Source organism: Procambarus clarkii, chromosome 33, assembly GCF_040958095.1.
Source record: "Procambarus clarkii isolate CNS0578487 chromosome 33, FALCON_Pclarkii_2.0, whole genome shotgun sequence".
In the NCBI taxonomy this organism is placed as follows: domain Eukaryota; kingdom Metazoa; phylum Arthropoda; class Malacostraca; order Decapoda; family Cambaridae; genus Procambarus; species Procambarus clarkii.
This window is the reverse complement of record NC_091182.1, coordinates 3,508,785-3,531,876: the sequence shown is the minus strand read 5'-3', so window position 1 is coordinate 3,531,876 and position 23,092 is coordinate 3,508,785.

Below are 23,092 nucleotides of genomic sequence, written 5' to 3'. Positions count from 1 at the left end.
ACACTACAACAAAGAACACCACAACAACGAACTACACAACAACGAACTTTACAACCACGAACACCACAACAACGAACATTACAACAACGAACGTCATCAAAACGACCATTACAACAACGAACACCACAACAACGAACTCACAACAACGAACACCACAACAACGAACATCTCAACAACGAACATCTCAACAACGAACGTCTCAACAACGAACATCTCATCAACGAACAGTACAACAATGAACACTACAACAACGAACACCACAACAACGAACACTACAACAAAGAACACCACAACAACGAACTCCACAACAACAAACTTTACAACCACGAACACCACAACAACGAACATTACAACAACAAACATCATAAAAACGACCATTACAACAACGAACACCACAACAACGAACACTACACTAATTAACACTACAACAACGAACATTACAACAATGAACACAACAACAACGAAGAAAACAACAACGAACACTTCAACAACGAACACTACAACAACGAACACCACAACAACGAACACCACAACAACAAACACTACAGCAACGAACACCACATCAACGAAATTTACAACAATGATCACTACAACAACTAACATTACAACAACGAACACCACAATAACGATCACTACAACAACAAACACTACAACAACGAACGCTACAACAACGAACACCACAACAACGAACATTAGAACAACGAACACTACAACAACGAAGGTTATAAGAATAAACACAACAACGGACATTACAACAAGGAACACTACAACAACGAACACTACAACAACATACACTACAACAACGAACACTACAACAACAAACACTACAACAACGAACATTACAACAATGAACACCACAACAACGAACACAACAACAACAACGAACGCCATAACAACAAACACCATAACAACGAACACTACAACAACGAACACTACAACAACAAACACCAAAACAACGAACAATTCAACAACGAACACCACAACAACGAACATTTCAACAACGAACACTGCAACAACGAACACTACAACAACGAACACAACAACAACGAACACCACAACAACGAACACCACAACAACAAACACCACAACAATGAACATCTCAACAACGAACACTACAACAACGAACACAACAACAACGAACACTACAACAACGAACACTTCAACGACGAACACTAGAACAACGAACACTTCAACATCGAACACCACAAAACGAACACTAAAACAACGAACACTACAACAACGAACACTTCAACAACGAATACTACAACAACGAACACCACAACAACGAACACCACAATAACGAACATCTCAAGAACGAACATCACAACAACGAACACATCAACAACGAACACCACAACAACGAACATCTCAACAACGAACATCTCAACAACGAACATCTCAACAACGAACATCTCAACAACAAACACCACAACAACGAACTTTACAACAACGAACATCTCAACAACGAACATCTCAAAAACGAATACGACAACAACGAACACCACAACAACGAACTCACAACAACGAACACCACAACAACGAACATCTCAACAACGAACATCTCAACAACGAACGTCTCAACAACGAACATCTCATCAACGAACAGTACAACAATGAACACTACAACAACGAACTCCACAACAACGACCACTACAACAAAGAACACCACAACAACGAACTCCACAACAACGAACACAACAACAACGAACACCACAACAACGAACACCACAACAACGAACACCACAACAATGAACATCTCAACAACGAACACTACAACAACGAACACAACAACAACGAACACTACAACAACGAACACTACAACGACGAACACTACAACAATGAACACTTCAACAACGAACACCACAAAAACGAACACTAAAACAACGAACACTACAACAACGAACACTTCAACAAGGAATACTACAACAACGAACACCACAACAACGAACACCACAATAACGAACATCTCAAGAACGAACATCACAACAACGAACACATCAACAACGAACACCACAACAACGAACACTACAAAACGAACACCACAACAATGAACACCAGAACAACGAACACCACAAAAACGAATACTGCAACAACGAACACTACAGCAACGAAGATCACAACAACGAACACCACAACCTCGAACAAAACAACAACAACGAACACCATAACAACAAACACCATAACAAAGAACACTACAACAACGAACACCACAACAACGAACATCTCAACAACGAACACCACAACAACGAACACTACAACAACGAACACTACAACAACGAACACTACAACAACGAATATCTCAGCAACGAACACCACAACAACGAACACTACAACAACGAACATCTCAAAACGAACACCACAACAACGCACACCACAACAACGCACACTAAAACAACGAACACTACAACAACAAACACTACAACAACGAACACTACAACAACGAACACTACAAAAACGAACATCTCAACAACGAACACCACAACAACGAACACTACAACAACGAACACCACATCAACGAACACCATAACAACGAATATCTTAACAACGAGCATCTCAACAACGAACACTACAACAATGAACACTACAACAACGAACACCACAACAATGAACATCTCAACAACGAACACTATAACAACTAACACCACAAGAACGACCAGCACAACAGCGAACATCTCAACAACGAACATCTCAACAACGAACACTACAACAACGAAAAACACATCACTGAACACCACAACAACGAACATCTCAACAACGAACATCTCAACAACGAATATCTCAACAACGAACACTACAACAACGAACACCACAACAACGAACATCACAACCACGAACACCACAATAACGAATATCACAACAACGAACACCACAACAACGAACATCTCAACAACGAACATCTCAACAATGAACAACTCAACAACGAACATCTCAACAACAAACACCACAACAACGAACTTTACAACAACGAACAATACAACAATGAACACTACAACAACGAGCACCACAACAACGAACATCTCAAGAACGAACACTATAACAACGAACACCACAAGAACGACCATCACAACAACAAACATCTCTACAACGAACACTACAACAACGAACACCACAACAACGAACTCCACAACAACGAACTTTACAACCACGAACAACGAACTTCTCAACAACGAACACTACAACAACGAACACCACAACAAAGAACATCTCAACAACGAACACTATAACAACGAACACCACAAGAACGACCCTCAAGACAACGAACATCTCAACAACGAACATATCTACAACGAACACTACAACAACGAACACCACAACAACGAACACCACAACAACGAACACCACAATCATGAACACTACAACAACGAAAATCAGAACAACGAACACTACAACAACGAACACTATAACAACGAACACTACAACTACGAACACTACAACTACGAACATCTCAAAAACAAACACCACAACAACGAACATCTCAACAACGAACATTCCAACAACGAACGTCTCAACAATGAACATCTCAACTTCGAGCACTACAACAATGAATACTACAACAACGAGCACCACAACAACGAACATTTCAACAACGAACACTACAACAACGAACACCACAAGAACGAACACCACAATAATGAACACTACAACAACGAAAATCAGAACAATGAACACTACAACAACGAACACTACAACTACGAAAACCTTAACAACAAACACCATAACAAGAACTTTACAAAAACGAACACCACAACAAGAACTTTACAAAAACGAACACCACAACAACGAACTCCACAACAAGGAACTGTACAACAACGAATACCTCAACAACGAACCTTACAACAACGAACATCACAAAAACGACCATTACAACAAGGAACACCACAACAACGAACACTACAATAATTAACACTACAACAACGAACAATATAACATTGAACGCTACAACAACGAACACTTCAACAACGAACACTACAAAAACGAACAATACAACAACGAAAATTACAACAATGAACACGACAACAACTAACATTACAAAACTAACACCACAACAACGAACACTACAACAACGAACACTACAACAACGAACGCTACAACAACGAACACCACAACAACGAACATTAGAAGAACGAACACTACAACAACGAACGTTATAACAACGAACTCCACAACAACGGACATTACAACAAGGAACACTACAACAACGAACACTACAATAACATACACTACAACAACGAACACTACAACAACAAACTTTACATCAATGAACATTACAACAATGAACACTACAACAACGAACACTACAACAACGAACATTACAACAACGAACACTACAACAACTAACATTACAACAATGAACACTAACCAAACGAACATTACAACAATGAACACTTCAAGAAAGAAACACTACAACAACGAACATTATAACAACGAAGACTACAAAAACGAATATTACAACAACGAACACTACAACAACGAACACTACAACAACGAACATTTCAACAATGAACACTACAACAACATAGTGTACATAGTGAACACTACAACAACATACACAAAAACAACGAACATTACAACAACAAACACTACAACAACGAACATTACAAAAATGAACACTACAACAACGAACACTACAACAACGAACATTACAACAACGAACATTATAAAAACTAACATTACAACAATGAACACTACAACAACGAACATTACAACAATGAAAAGTACAATAACGAACATTACAACAACGAACACTACAACAGCGAACACTACAACAACGAACATTACAACAATGAACACTACAACAACGAACACCACAACAACGAACACCACAATAATGAACACTACAACAACGAAAATCAGAACAACGAGCACTACAACAACGAACACTACAACAACGAACACTACAACAACTAACACTACAACAACAAACACCACAACAACGAACATCTCAACAACGAACATCTCAACAACGAACCTCCTAACAACGAAAACTACAACAACGAGCACCACAACAACGAACATCTCTACAACGAACACTAAAACAACGAATACCACAAGAACGAACATCTCAACAACGAACGTCTCAACAACGAACATCTCAACTACGAACACTACAACAATGAACACTACAACAACAAACACCACAACAACGAACATCTCAACAACGAACATCTCAACAACGAACAGTACAACAACAAACACTACAACAACGAACATCACAACAACGAAAACCACAACAACGAACATTACAACAACGAACAATACAACAACGAACATCTCAACAATGAACAGTACAACAACAAACACTACAACAACGAAAACCACAACAACGAACATTACAACAACGAACATTACAACAACGAACACTACAACAACGAACACCACAATAATGAACACTACAACAACGAAAATCAGAACAACGAACACCACAACAACGAACATTACAACAACGAACAATACAACAACGAACATCTCAACAATGAACAGTACAACAACAAACACTACAACAACGAAAACCACAACAACGGACATAACAACAAGTAACATCACAACAACGAACACTACAACAAGATACACAACAACAACGAACACTACAACTACAAACACTACAACAACGAACATTACAACAATGAACACTACAACAACGAACACTACAACAACGAACATTACAACAATGAACACTACAACAACTAACATAACAACAATGAGCACTACAACAACGAACATTACAACAATGAACACTGCAAGAACGAACACTACAACAACGAGCATTACAACAATGAACACTACAACAACGAACACCACAAGAACGAACATTACAACAACGAACATTATAAAAACTAACATTACAACAATGAACACTACAACAACGAACATTACAACAATGAACACTTCAAGAACGAACACTACAACAACGAACATTACAACAACGAAAAGTACAATAACGAACATTACAACAACGAACACTACAACAGCGAACACTACAACAACGAACATTACAACAATGAACACTACAACAACGAACACCACAACAACGAACACCACAATAATGAACACAACAACAACGAAAATCAGAACAACGAGCACTACAACAACGAACACTACAACAACGAACACTACAACAACGAACATCTCTACAACGAACACTAAAACAACGAATATCACAAGAACGAAAATCTCAACAACGAACGTCTCAACAACGAACATCTCAACTACGAACACTACAACAATGAACACTACAACAACAAACACCACAACAACGAACATCTCAACAACGAATATCTCAACAACGAACAGTACAACAACAAACACTACAACAACGAAAACCACAACAACGAACATTACAACAACGAACAATACAACAACGAACATCTCAACAACGAACAGTACAACAACAAACACTACAACAACGAAAACCACAACAACGAACATTACAACAACGAACATTACAACAACGAACACTACAACAACGAACACTACAACAACAAACACTACAACAACGAACATTACAACAATGAACACTACAACAACGAACACTACAACAACGAACATTACAACAATGAACACTACAACAACTAACATAACAACAATGAGCACTACAACAACGAACATTACAACAACGAACACTACAACAACGAACACTACAACAACGAACATTTCAACAATGAACACTACAACAACATAGTGTACATAGTGAACACTACAACAACATACACAAAAACAACGAACATTACAACAACAAACACTACAACAACGAACATTACAAAAATGAACACTACAACAACGAACACTACAACAACGAACATTACAACAACGAACATTATAAAAACTAACATTACAACAATGAACACTACAACAACGAACATTACAACAATGAAAAGTACAATAACGAACATTACAACAACGAACACTACAACAGCGAACACTACAACAACGAACATTACAACAATGAACACTACAACAACGAACACCACAACAACGAACACCACAATAATGAACACTACAACAACGAAAATCAGAACAACGAGCACTACAACAACGAACACTACAACAACGAACACTACAACAACTAACACTACAACAACAAACACCACAACAACGAACATCTCAACAACGAACATCTCAACAACGAACCTCCTAACAACGAAAACTACAACAACGAGCACCACAACAACGAACATCTCTACAACGAACACTAAAACAACGAATACCACAAGAACGAACATCTCAACAACGAACGTCTCAACAACGAACATCTCAACTACGAACACTACAACAATGAACACTACAACAACAAACACCACAACAACGAACATCTCAACAACGAACATCTCAACAACGAACAGTACAACAACAAACACTACAACAACGAACATCACAACAACGAAAACCACAACAACGAACATTACAACAACGAACAATACAACAACGAACATCTCAACAATGAACAGTACAACAACAAACACTACAACAACGAAAACCACAACAACGAACATTACAACAACGAACATTACAACAACGAACACTACAACAACGAACACTACAACAACGAACACCACAAGAACGAACACCACAATAATGAACACTACAACAACGAAAATCAGAACAATGAACACTACAACAACGAACACTACAACAACGAACACTACAACTACGAAAACCTTAACAACAAACACCATAACAAGAACTTTACAAAAACGAACACCACAACAAGAACTTTACAAAAACGAACACCACAACAACGAACTCCACAACAACGAACTGTACAACAACGAATACCTCAACAACGAACCTTACAACAACGAACATCACAAAAACGACCATTACAACAAGGAACACCACAACAACGAACACTACAATAATTAACACTACAACAACGAACAATATAACATTGAACGCTACAACAACGAACACTTCAACAACGAACACTACAAAAACGAACAATACAACAATGAAAATTACAACAATGAACACGACAACAACTAACATTACAAAACGAACACCACAACAACGAACACTACAACAACGAACACTACAACAACGAACGCTACAACAACGAACACCACAACAACGAACATTAGAAGAACGAACACTACAACAACGAACGTTATAACAACGAACTCCACAACAACGGACATTACAACAAGGAACACTACAACAACGAACACTACAATAACATACACTACAACAACGAACACTACAACAACAAACTTTACATCAATGAACATTACAACAATGAACACTACAACAACGAACACTACAACAACGAACATTACAACAACGAACACTACAACAACTAACATTACAACAATGAACACTAACCAAACGAACATTACAACAATGAACACTTCAAGAAAGAAACACTACAACAACGAACATTATAACAACGAAGACTACAAAAACGAACATTACAACAACGAACACTACAACAACGAACACTACAACAACGAACATTTCAACAATGAACACTACAACAACATAGTGTACATAGTGAACACTACAACAACATACACAAAAACAACGAACATTACAACAACAAACACTACAACAACGAACATTACAAAAATGAACACTACAACAACGAACACTACAACAACGAACATTACAACAACGAACATTATAAAAACTAACATTACAACAATGAACACTACAACAACGAACATTACAACAATGAAAAGTACAATAACGAACATTACAACAACGAACACTACAACAGCGAACACTACAACAACGAACATTACAACAATGAACACTACAACAACGAACACCACAACAACGAACACCACAATAATGAACACTACAACAACGAAAATCAGAACAACGAGCACTACAACAACGAACACTACAACAACGAACACTACAACAACTAACACTACAACAACAAACACCACAACAACGAACATCTCAACAACGAACATCTCAACAACGAACCTCCTAACAACGAAAACTACAACAACGAGCACCACAACAACGAACATCTCTACAACGAACACTAAAACAACGAATACCACAAGAACGAACATCTCAACAACGAACGTCTCAACAACGAACATCTCAACTACGAACACTACAACAATGAACACTACAACAACAAACACCACAACAACGAACATCTCAACAACGAACATCTCAACAACGAACAGTACAACAACAAACACTACAACAACGAACATCACAACAACGAAAACCACAACAACGAACATCTCTACAACGAACACTAAAACAACGAATACCACAAGAACGAACATCTCAACAACGAACGTCTCAACAACGAACATCTCAACTACGAACACTACAACAATGAACACTACAACAACAAACACCACAACAACGAACATCTCAACAACGAACATCTCAACAACGAACAGTACAACAACAAACACTACAACAACGAACATCACAACAACGAAAACCACAACAACGAACATTACAACAACGAACAATACAACAACGAACATCTCAACAATGAACAGTACAACAACAAACACTACAACAACGAAAACCACAACAACGAACATTACAACAACGAACATTACAACAACGAACACTACAACAACGAACACCACAATAATGAACACTACAACAACGAAAATCAGAACAACGAACACTACAACAACGAACACTACAACAACGAACACCACAAGAACGAACACCACAATAATGAACACTACAACAACGAAAATCAGAACAATGAACACTACAACAACGAACACTACAACAACGAACACTACAACTACGAAAACCTTAACAACAAACACCATAACAAGAACTTTACAAAAACGAACACCACAACAAGAACTTTACAAAAACGAACACCACAACAACGAACTCCACAACAACGAACTGTACAACAACGAATACCTCAACAACGAACCTTACAACAACGAACATCACAAAAACGACCATTACAACAAGGAACACCACAACAACGAACACTACAATAATTAACACTACAACAACGAACAATATAACATTGAACGCTACAACAACGAACACTTCAACAACGAACACTACAAAAACGAACAATACAACAACGAAAATTACAACAATGAACACGACAACAACTAACATTACAAAACGAACACCACAACAACGAACACTACAACAACGAACACTACAACAACGAACGCTACAACAACGAACACCACAACAACGAACATTAGAAGAACGAACACTACAACAACGAACGTTATAACAACGAACTCCACAACAACGGACATTACAACAAGGAACACTACAACAACGAACACTACAATAACATACACTACAACAACGAACACTACAACAACAAACTTTACATCAATGAACATTACAACAATGAACACTACAACAACGAACACTACAACAACGAACATTACAACAACGAACACTACAACAACTAACATTACAACAATGAACACTAACCAAACGAACATTACAACAATGAACACTTCAAGAAAGAAACACTACAACAACGAACATTATAACAACGAAGACTACAAAAACGAACATTACAACAACGAACACTACAACAACGAACACTACAACAACGAACATTTCAACAATGAACACTACAACAACATAGTGTACATAGTGAACACTACAACAACATACACAAAAACAACGAACATTACAACAACAAACACTACAACAACGAACATTACAAAAATGAACACTACAACAACGAACACTACAACAACGAACATTACAACAACGAACATTATAAAAACTAACATTACAACAATGAACACTACAACAACGAACATTACAACAATGAAAAGTACAATAACGAACATTACAACAACGAACACTACAACAGCGAACACTACAACAACGAACATTACAACAATGAACACTACAACAACGAACACCACAACAACGAACACCACAATAATGAACACTACAACAACGAAAATCAGAACAACGAGCACTACAACAACGAACACTACAACAACGAACACTACAACAACTAACACTACAACAACAAACACCACAACAACGAACATCTCAACAACGAACATCTCAACAACGAACCTCCTAACAACGAAAACTACAACAACGAGCACCACAACAACGAACATCTCTACAACGAACACTAAAACAACGAATACCACAAGAACGAACATCTCAACAACGAACGTCTCAACAACGAACATCTCAACTACGAACACTACAACAATGAACACTACAACAACAAACACCACAACAACGAACATCTCAACAACGAACATCTCAACAACGAACAGTACAACAACAAACACTACAACAACGAACATCACAACAACGAAAACCACAACAACGAACATTACAACAACGAACAATACAACAACGAACATCTCAACAATGAACAGTACAACAACAAACACTACAACAACGAAAACCACAACAACGAACATTACAACAACGAACATTACAACAACGAACACTACAACAACGAACACCACAATAATGAACACTACAACAACGAAAATCAGAACAACGAACACCACAACAACGAACATTACAACAACGAACAATACAACAACGAACATCTCAACAATGAACAGTACAACAACAAACACTACAACAACGAAAACCACAACAACGGACATAACAACAAGTAACATCACAACAACGAACACTACAACAAGATACACAACAACAACGAACACTACAACTACAAACACTACAACAACGAACATTACAACAATGAACACTACAACAACGAACACTACAACAACGAACATTACAACAATGAACACTACAACAACTAACATAACAACAATGAGCACTACAACAACGAACATTACAACACTGAACACTGCAAGAACGAACACTACAACAACGAGCATTACAACAATGAACACTACAACAACGAACACCACAAGAACGAACATTACAACAACGAACATTATAAAAACTAACATTACAACAATGAACACTACAACAACGAACATTACAACAATGAACACTTCAAGAACGAACACTACAACAACGAACATTACAACAACGAAAAGTACAATAACGAACATTACAACAACGAACACTACAACAGCGAACACTACAACAACGAACATTACAACAATGAACACTACAACAACGAACACCACAACAACGAACACCACAATAATGAACACTACAACAACGAAAATCAGAACAACGAGCACTACAACAACGAACACTACAACAACGAACACTACAACAACGAACATCTCTACAACGAACACTAAAACAACGAATATCACAAGAACGAAAATCTCAACAACGAACGTCTCAACAACGAACATCTCAACTACGAACACTACAACAATGAACACTACAACAACAAACACCACAACAACGAACATCTCAACAACGAATATCTCAACAACGAACAGTACAACAACAAACACTACAACAACGAAAACCACAACAACGAACATTACAACAACGAACAATACAACAACGAACATCTCAACAACGAACAGTACAACAACAAACACTACAACAACGAAAACCACAACAACGAACATTACAACAACGAACATTACAACAACGAACACTACAACAACGAACACTACAACAACAAACACTACAACAACGAACATTACAACAATGAACACTACAACAACGAACACTATAACAACGAACATTACAACAATGAACACTACAACAACTAACATAACAACAATGAGCACTACAACAACGAACATTACAACAATGAACACTGCAAGAACGAACACTACAACAACGAGCATTACAACAATGAACACTACAACAACGAACAGTACAACAACAAACACCACAACAACGAACTATACAACAACGAACACCACAACAACGAACACTACAACAATGAACACCACAACAACGAACACTTCAACAACGAACACTACAACAACGAACACTACAACAACGAACACCACAACAACGAACACCACAACAACGAACACCACAACAACGAACACCACAACAATGAACATCTCAACAACGAACACTACAACAACGAACACAACAACAACGAACACTACAACAACGAACACTACAACGACGAACACTACAACAATGAACACTTCAACAACGAACACCACAAAAACGAACACTAAAACAAAGAACACTACAACAACGAACACTTCAACAACAAATACTACAACAACGAACACCACAACAACGAACACCACAATAACGAACATCTCAAGAACGAACATCACAACAACGAACACATCAACAACGAACACCACAACAACGAACACTACAAAACGAACACCACAACAATGAACACCACAACAACGAACTCCACAAAAACGAATACTGCAACAACGAACACTACAGCAACGAACATCACAACAACGAACACCACAACCTCGAACAAAACAACAACAACGAACATAATAACAACAAACACCATAACAAAGAACATTACAACAACGAACACCATAACAACGAACATCTCAACAACGAACACCACAACAACGAACACTACAACAACGAACACTACAACAACGAACACTACAACAACGAACATCTCAGCAACGAACACCACAACAACGAACACTACAACAACGAACATCTCAAAACGAACACCACAACAACGCACACCATAACAACGCACACTAAAACAACGAACACTACAACAACAAACACTACAACAACGAACACTACAACAACGAACACTACAAAAACGAACATCTCAACAACGAACACCACAACAACGAACACTAGAACAACGAACACTACAACAACGAACACTACAACAACGAACACCACATCAACGAACACCATAACAACGAACATCTTAACAACGAGCATCTCAACAACGAACACTACAACAATGCACACTACAACAACGAACACCACAACAACGAACATCTCAACCACGAACACTATAACAACTAACACCACAAGAACGACCAGCACAACAACGAACATCTCAACAACGAACATCTCAACAACGAACACTACAACAACGAACAACACATCACTGAACACCACAACAAAGAACATCTCAACAACGAACATCTCAACAACGAATATCTCAACAACGAACACTACAACAACGAACACCACAACAACGAACATCACAACCACGAACACCACAACAACGAATATCACAACAACGAACACCACAACAACGAACATCTCAACAACAAACACCACAACAACGAACTTTACAACAACGAACAATACAACAATGAACACTACAACAACGAGCACCACAACAACGAACATCTCAAGAACGAACACTATAACAACGAACACCACAAGAACGACCATCACAACAACAAACATCTCTACAACGAACACTACAACAACGAACACCACAACAACGAACTCCACAACAACGAACTTTACAACCACGAACAACGAACATCTCAACAACGAACACTACAACAATGAACACTACAACAACGAACACCACAACAAAGAACATCTCAACAACGAACACTATAACAACGAACACCACAAGAACGACCCTCAAAACAACGAACATCTCAACAACGAACATATCTACAACGAACACTACAACAACGAACACTACAACAACGAACACCACAACAACGAACACCACAATCATGAACACTACAACAACGAAAATCAGAACAACGAACACTACAACAACGAACACTATAACAACGAACACTACAACTACGAACACTACAACTACGAACATCTCAAAAACAAACACCACAACAACGAACATCTCAACAACGAACATTCCAACAACGAACGTCTCAACAATGAACATCTCAACTTCGAGCACTACAACAATGAATACTACAACAATGAGCACCACAACAACGAACATTTCAACAACGAACACTACAACAACGAACACCACAAGAACGAACATTACAACAACGAACATTATAAAAACTAACATTACAACAATGAACACTACAACAACGAACATTACAACAATGAACACTTCAAGAACGAACACTACAACAACGAACATTACAACAACGAAAAGTACAATAACGAACATTACAACAACGAACACTACAACAGCGAACACTACAACAACGAACATTACAACAATGAACACTACAACAACGAACACCACAACAACGAACACCACAATAATGAACACTACAACAACGAAAATCAGAACAACGAGCACTACAACAACGAACACTACAACAACGAACACTACAACAACGAACATCTCTACAACGAACACTAAAACAACGAATATCACAAGAACGAAAATCTCAACAACGAACGTCTCAACAACGAACATCTCAACTACGAACACTACAACAATGAACACTACAACAACAAACACCACAACAACGAACATCTCAACAACGAATATCTCAACAACGAACAGTACAACAACAAACACTACAACAACGAAAACCACAACAACGAACATTACAACAACGAACAATACAACAACGAACATCTCAACAACGAACACCACAATAATGAACACTACAACAACGAAAATCAGAACAACGAACACTACAACAACGAAGACTACAACAACGAACGCTACAACAACGAACGCTACAACAGCTAACACCACAAGAACGAACATTAGAACAAGTAACACTACAACAACGAACACAACAACAACGAACGTTATAAGAACGAACTCCACAACAACGGACATAACAACAAGTAACATCACTACAACGAACACTACAACAACATACACAACAACAACGAACACTACAACTACAAACACTACAACAACGAACATTACAACATTGAACACTACAACAACTAACACTATAACAACGAACATTACAACAACGAACACTACAACAACTAACATTACAACAATGAACACTACAACAACTAACATTACAACAATGAACACTACAAGAACGAACACTACAACAACGAACATTACAACAACGAACACTACAACAACGAACATTAAAACAACGAACACTACAACAACGAACACTACAACAACGAACATTACAACAATGAACACTACAACAACGTAGTGTACGTAGTGAACACTACAGCAACATACACTACAACAACGAACACTACAACAACAAACACTACAACAACGAACATTACAACAATGAACACTACAACAACGAACACTACAACAACGAACATTACAACAATGAACACTACAACAACTAACATAACAACAATGAGCACTACAACAACGAACATTACAGCAATGAACACTGCAAGAACGAACACTACAACAACGAGCATTACAACAATGAACACTACAACAACGAACAGTACAACAACAAACACCACAACAACGAACTATACAACAACGAACACCACAACAACGAACACTACAACAATGAACACCACAACAACGAACACTTCAACAACGAACACTACAACAACGAACACTACAATAACGAACACCACAACAACGAACACCACACAACGAACACTACAACAACGAACACCACAACAACGAACATCCTAACAATGAGCACAACAACAACGAACACAACAACAACGAACACAACAACAACGAATACTACAACGACGAACACTACAACAACGAACACTTCAGCAACGAACACTACAAAAACAAACACTAAAACAACGAACACTACAACAACGAACACTTCAACAACGAATACTACAACAACGAACACTACAACAACGAACACCACAACAACGAACATCTCAACAACGAACATCACAACAACTAACACAACAACAACGAACACCACAACAACGAACACCACAACAACGAACATTAGAAGAACGAAAAATACAACAACGAACGTTATAAGAACAAACTCCACAACAACGGACATTACAACAAGAAACACTACAACAACGAACACTACAACAACGAACACTACAACAACAAACTCCAAAACAACGAACACTTCAACAACGAACACCACAACAACGAACACCAAAACAACGAACACTTCAACAACGAACACTACAACAACGAACACTACAACAACGAACACCACAACAACGAACACCACAACAACGAACACCACAACAACGAACACCACAACAATGAACATCTCAACAACGAACACTACAACAACGAACACAACAACAACGAACACTACAACAACGAACACTACAACGACGAACACTACAAAAACGAACACTTCAACAACGAACACCACAAAAACGAACACTAAAACAACGAACACTACAACAACGAACACTTCAACAACGAACACTACAACAACGAACACTACAACAACGAACACCACAACAACGAACACCACAGCAACGAACACCACAACAACGAACACCACAACAATGAACATCTCAACAACGAACACTACAACAACGAACACAACAACAACGAACACTACAACAACGAACACTACAACGACGAACACTACAACAACGAACATTTCAACAACGAACACCACAAAAACGAACACTACAACAACGAACACAACGACAACGAACATCACAACAACGAACACTACAAAATGAACACCACAACAATGAACACCACAACAACGAACACCACAAAAACGAATACTGCAACAACGAACTCTGTAGCAACGAACATCACAACAACGAACACCACAATCTCGAACAAAACAACAACAACGAACACCATAACAACGATTACCATAACAAAGAACACAAAAACGAACACTAAAACAACGAACACTACAACAACGAACACTTCAACAACGAACACTACAACAACGAACACCACAACAACGAACATCTCAACAACGAACAGCACAACAACGAGCACTACAACAACGAACACTACAACAACGAACACTACAACAACGAACATCTCAAAACGAACACCACAACAACGCACACCACAATAACGAACACCACAAAAACGAACACTAAAACAACGAACACTACAAAAACGAACACTTCAACAACGAATACTACAACAACGAACACCACAGCAACGAACACCACAATAACGAACTTCTCAAAAACGAACATCACAACAAGGAACACATCAACAACGAACACCACAACAACGAACACTACAAAACGAACACCACAACAATGAACACCACAACAACGAACACCACAAAAACGAATACTGCAACAACGAACACTACAGCAACGAACATCACAACAACGAACACCACAACCTCGAACAAAACAACAACAACGAACATAATAACAACAAACACCATAACAAAGAACACTACAACAACGAACACCATAACAACGAACATCTCAACAACGAACACCACAACAACGAACACTACAACAACGAACACTACAACAACGAACACTACAACAACGAACATCTCAGCATCGAACACCACAACAACGAACACTACAACAACGAACATCTCAAAACGAACACCACAACAACGCACACCATAACAACGCACACTAAAACAACGAACATCTTAACAACGATAATCTCAACAACGAACACTACAACAATGAACACTACAACAACGAACACCACAACAACGAACATCTCAACCACGAACACTATAACAACTAACACCACAAGAACGACCAGCACAACAACGAACATCTCAACAACGAACATCTCAACAACGAACACTACAACAACGAACAACACATCACTGAACACCACAACAAAGAACATCTCAACAACGAACATCTCAACAACGAATATCTCAAAAACGAACACTACAACAACGAACACCACAACAACGAACATCACAACCACGAACACCACAACAACGAATATCACAACAACGAACACCACAACAACGAACATCTCAACAACAAACACCACAACAACGAACTTTACAACAACGAACAATACAACAATGAACACTACAACAACGAGCACCACAACAACGAACATCTCAACAACGAACACTATAACAACGAACACCACAAGAACGACCATCACAACAACAAACATCTCTACAACGAACACTACAACAACGAACACCACAACAACGAACTCAACAACAACGAACTTTACAACCACGAACAACGAACATCTCAACAACGAACACTACAACAATGAACACTACAACAACGAACACCACAACAAAGAACATCTCAACAACGAACACTATAACAACGAACACCACAAGAACGACCCTCAAAACAACGAACATCTCAACAACGAACATATCTACAACGAACACTACAACAACGAACACTACAACAACGAACACCACAACAACGAACACCACAATCATGAACACTACAACAACGAAAATCAGAACAACGAACACTACAACAACGAACACTATAACAACGAACACTACAACTACGAACACTACAACTACGAACATCTCAAAAACAAACACCACAACAACGAACATCTCAACAACGAACATTCCAACAACGAACGTCTCAACAATGAACATCTCAACTTCCAGCACTACAACAATGAATACTACAACAACGAGCACCACAACAACGAACATTTCAACAACGAACACTACAACAACGAACACCACAAGAACGAACATCACAACAACGAACATCTCAACAACGAACATCTCAACAACGAACAGTACAACAACGAACACTACAACAACGAACACCACAATAATGAACACTACAACAACGAAAATCAGAACAATGAACACTACAACAACGAACACTACAACTACGAAAACCTTAACAACAAACACCACAACAAGAACTTTACAAAAACGAACACCACAACAACGAATAATGCAACAACGAACACCACAACAACGAACTCCACAACAACGAACTGTACAACAACGAACCTTACAACAACGAACATCACAAAAACGAAGATTACAACAACGAACACCACAACAACGAACACTACAATAATTAACACTACAACAACGAACAATATAACATTGAACGCTACAACAACGAACACTTCAACAACGAACACTACAAAAACGAACAATACAACAACGAAACTTACAACAATGAACACGACAACAACTAACATTACAACAACGAACACCACAACAACGAACACTACAACAACGAACGTTATAACAACGAACTCCACAACAACGGACATTACAACAAGGAACACTACAACAACGAACACTACAATAACATACACTACAACAACGAACACCACAACAACGAACACTACAACAACGAACGTTATAACAACGAACTCCACAACAACGGACATTACAACAAGGAACACTACAACAACGAACACTACAACAACTAACATTACAACAATGAACACTTCAAGAACGAACACTACAACAACGAACATTATAACAACGAAGACTACAAAAACGAACATTACAACAACGAACACTACAACAACGAACACTACAACAACGAACATTTCAACAATGAACACTACAACAACGTAGTGTACGTAGTGAACACTACAACAACATACACAAAAACAACGAACATTACAACAACAAACACTACAACAACGAACAATACAAAAATGAACACTACAACAACGAACACTACAACAACGAACATTACAACAACGAACATTATAAAAACTAACATTACAACAGTGAACACTACAACAACGAACATTACAACAATGAACACTTCAAGAACGAACACTACAACAACGAACATTACAACAACGAAAAGTACAACAACGAACATTACAACAACGAACACTACAACAGCGAACACTACAACAACGAACATTACAACAATGAACACTACAACAACGAACACCACAACAACGAACACCACAATAATGAACACTACAACAACGAAAATCAGAACAACGAACACTACAACAACGAATACTACAACAACGAACACTACAACAACTAACACTACAACAACGAACACTACAACTACGAACATCTCAACAACAAACACCACAACAACGAACATCTCAACAACGAACTTCTTGTGGGATATTTGGGCTTGATTCTGATTAATTAATAATTAAAATAGTAAATTAAATTACGAAGGACCACCCGCTTTTAAAGTAAAGAGGGAAACTGAGAATTTCAGATCATTAGATAAAATTCTAGAGAAAACCAGTGACTATGGATATGACTAGAAAGTATGATCATAAGAATAATTAATGGGCTGTATTATTAAAGAAACAAACCTCAAACACCTACATTGGGGGGTTATTACTGGAGGTAAGTACGTCCAGGAATCAGTGTGGTTCGTTCACTAATTCAATTAATAATAATCTAATCCTATAAATAATGCTGAATATAATATCATTCATATAAAGAAGAACATGAATATGAGCATAGTAATGAGTTACAGTAAATCACACATTAACATCAAAACATTCTGAATATATCAAATTGCAAAGAAATGGATAAAAAGAAATAAGCCTTAGCTTGTAGTAGATTCCTTTAGATAACCATGGAAGTCCTCTTAATCTCCAAGTCTGGTACACTGACGAATGGTACGGTTAACATGGAGAAAACAGCATGAGGAATTCGTCTCTCGAGCTGCAAGATAAATAACTACCAGTAGCAATTGATTTAACTACTCAATTCATATTCAAGATTATTAATATCTACAGATGGAATTCTAATCACCTGTTATTAGGTGTTATCCCGCTGCGTGACGAACAATCACCCCGCTATTATTAAAACTGTAAATGATGCATCAAATAAAGGGTACTTAGCTGTGGGCACTGTATAAGTATTAAGATTGCCGTAATTTCGCATCCCAGGCTCCGGTGAACCTATCCTGGATTGATGCGTTTCAAGCTGGCTGATCACGTGTCGTCAGGAACCAAGTCTAGGGGTCCCTCATTTAACACCAGCACTAGTTGAAGATATTATCTGCAAGGTCGTTCATGCCTCACAGTGGCGGCTTTCATCTGAGGATGAATAACACCTGCCCGATTTGCTGGGCAATGGCGTCGTTTATGAGTACGGTAAGCACAGTTCTGCCTCCTTTCGGCTCTGCACGTGTCCGCGTACGTACTGAAGGGGATGGCGTCCCTCCAACCCACGCCGAGTCGACGTTCATAACACAAATTATTGTCACGAACATTAATATTTCTCGCATTCGCGCTTGAAACTCTAAAGACTGGACGGGTTTATTATTTAGAGGAACGAAATATTATTATTTACCGATTTAAGAATAGTAAATATATAAGGGAGAGGAATTAATGTCTCCCCATGGCATTCATTGATGACGTTAACACTATCGCGAGGTAGACGCTATGATTCTAACGCTCTATTCGGCTTTTAGTTAGAGAACAATTCATCTGCAATCAGTTGTCATACAGAATGCTTTAATTATGGAGAATCGTATTTAATTCTCACACAAATTGAATATAATGTGTTTTACTGTAAAGAAATATGACGCAATACTGGAGTCATTTGACGTGAGAATTCTAGCCTAATGCACAGATGAATTATTAGTACATGAGAATTCTACGAGTTGTTAATTTTACTTAATACAATATTTAGTATGGTTAGTAATAAGTAATGAGAATACAACAATGCTGTATTCGATGTTGGAAATATCCAACATAACTCCCGGGGGGGGGGAATCCCAGGGTCGCAGTGTACTGTGTTGTACTGACCTATCCCGAGGTGATATTAAGATTAATATATTAGTATGTTAGTATGTTAGTACACACATAACGAACGTCCCGGATTTATCAAGGACTTACAAGAATTTGAGTCTTGCTATTTACATGTCAACTGAAACATGTTGTTTGTAGCCTACACAATGCTTATAAAATTTAACTCTCCCAATTTAAACTAACAGAATCTACAGTGATGCGATATCTTGGGTCATAGTGACGTGTAATGTTTTGTTACATGATATCACATCGTAGCATCATCATAGTTTTCTCAGTGGGATGTGAAAGAAATTACTCTTGATCAGAGTTGTAATAGGCTTGCAGTTTCCCTAGTGGAAACATGCATGAAATATTGAAACATTAAATGATTAAGTTATCGGTAATCAGGGACGCTCTAAAGTTCACAATAAACTCAACAACTAGGGTCGCAGTGACATGTAATGGTGTATTACGTAGCTGCTGAATCGTAGGTAAACTCAGAAAAAGTTCCTAAGAACTGATAACACTATTGTATGATTATACAGTAAAGTGTTATTAGTCATTTAAGATCAAGGAGACTATGACACTACAGTAAGGTGACTGTCTAGGGTCGCTGTGACTTGTAACTATTGAGTTACTAGACAATAACATCACGCAGCATCACGATCACCCCAAATTCAGATGAGGAAGTTGAATTTAATGTGCACTGCCGTGCAGTAGTCATTCTGACTGATGGTACAACTAATTTGCTAACTAGCTAAATAATAGAAAGTAGAGAACTGAAAAGTT